The sequence below is a fragment of the Manacus vitellinus genome, unplaced genomic scaffold, assembly GCF_001715985.3.
Source record: "Manacus vitellinus isolate BGI_N305 unplaced genomic scaffold, ASM171598v3 scaffold_127_pilon, whole genome shotgun sequence".
NCBI lineage: Eukaryota > Metazoa > Chordata > Aves > Passeriformes > Pipridae > Manacus > Manacus vitellinus.
The window spans coordinates 226,426-228,339 of record NW_021938935.1 but is presented as its reverse complement, the minus strand read 5'-3'; the positions used below and the strand labels follow the sequence as shown (position 1 = coordinate 228,339).

The window sequence follows — 1,914 nt, the reverse complement described above, 5'->3', positions numbered from 1 at the left end:
CAACAGGTCTTCAGGGCCATCAATATTTTCCCAAGGTCACCAGCAGGTTCCTGGGGCCACCAGTAGGTTCTCAGGACCATCAACAGGTCTTCAGGGCCATCAATATTTTCCCAAGGTCACCAACAGGTTCCTGGGGCCACCAGTAGGTTCTCAGGGCCACCAATAAATTCTCAGGACCACCAACAGGTCTTCAGGGCCACCAATATATTCCCAAGGTCACCAGCAGGTCCCTGGAGACACCAGCAGGTCTTCAGGGCCACCAACATGTTCCCAAGGTCACCAACGGGTCCCTTGGGCCACCAGTAGATCCTCAAGACAACCAACAGGTCTTCAGGGCCACCAATATGTCCCGAAGGCCACCAGCAGATTCCCAGGGCCACTGTGCCGAAGGCAATGAGGAGTTTCCCGTGCTCCTGATGTTGTTTTGGCTCAGAGGGAGCCCCTTTAGGTGCCGTGTCTGGCACATTTCCAGCTTTGTCTGATCCCGGCGGGAAGCAGCTCAGCATTCCCAGGGCAGGCAGTGCCACCTTGGTGATGGCCCAGAGACGGGAAGTGCTGTCCCGTGTTCCCATCCCTCAGGAATGGTGCCGTCTCCAGCCTCTTCCCTCCCCACGCTCCCCTGACCCGGTGCCAACATAACATTTGCGGCTCTACCACCCCATACTGGGAAAATCTGGGAGAAGTCCAGGATCGATCAGTTTTAGGGAAAATCCAGGCTTCGGCAGGCTCGGGGTGGGGGGGTCAGTGAGACCCTCCGCTGGGAAGGCCGCAGCTCTGCTGGCTGCTGACGGGAATGTGTCAGATCTGGCTCCGTCCTGTGTTCCTGGACTCTGCCCTGGTTCTCCAGCACCAGGATGTGGCATCCAGGACATCCCGGCAACAGCGCCAGCACCCTTGGAGAGCCTGGGGGTTCCCAGGCTGGTGTGCTTTTCCAGCCGTGTCAGTGGGGAGAAAACCTATGGAAAAGGGGCAGGTCCCTCCTGCTGCCTGGGAGAAATCCCGAATGCCCCCAGAATCGGTGGCGTGACGCTGGCGTGCTCCAGCTGGGAACTGGGAGCAGGAGGGAGAGGCAAGGAAGAGGGGGAGCCGTATTCAGACTCGGTGGAGAAGCGAATTCCCACTGGGAATCTGGACAGATGGACGACGCAGGCGGCCAGGGCAGGGTTAAGGGCACGTCCCGTTTTCCAGCATCCCTTTGGCGCAGAGCTGTCGGGATCGGGGGCGTCCTGGGGGTCCACGCTGAGGGTCTGGGTGCTGTGTCCTGCTCCTGGTTCCACGGGATCCATCCGGGAGCGGGCAGGGCGCGGTGCCGCCTGGCACGGCGCTGGCAGAGCTCGCGCCTCCAGCTGGCGCGGGGCCGACGGGAGCCAGATTTAGTTTCCTGTGACTGAGAGGTTGTAAATTGAACTAATTTAGGATTCCATAGGAAAACGAAAGGAGGGCGGCGGCGGCGCGGGGGGGAGGGGGCAGTGCCCAGGCAGTGCCTCCGGCTCCGGCCATCCCGGCTCTCCGCTCCTCTCCACTCCCTTCCCTCCTCTTTCTCTTCCTCACGCCTTTCGCTCTTTCTTCACCTCTTTATTTCGGTTTTTGGAGCTATTTATCCTTCCCCTGCCATCCCCCTCTACCCCCGCCGCTGGCATTGCACGATGGCACAGCTTTGTCCCGTGGCAACGCCGGGATCAGGATGAGGTCAGTGGGTGCCGCTCGAGGCGACTCCTCGGTGGTCCCTGGGGGCATTTTGCCCCCCCGGTCCCGCGGTCACGAGCATTCCAGGCCGCCACGGGCATTCCCGCCCGGCTGCATGGGCCGCGCCAGGCATGCGCTGCTTCCTCGCCGGCATCCTGCCCGCTCTTCCCGCTCTGGAAGCCTGTCCGTCCCGGGCCGGGCTTCTCCACTCTCCGCGTCCCACCGGAG

At 61.9% G+C, this 1,914-nt stretch overlaps 1 protein-coding gene across 1 annotated transcript in view; it reads left to right on the top strand.

Moving 5' to 3' along the window:
• Positions 1-1,914, top strand: part of SYT7 (synaptotagmin 7) — a 21,309-nt gene that overhangs the window by 7,958 nt on the left and 11,437 nt on the right. The gene's annotated exons all lie outside the window — the stretch shown is intronic.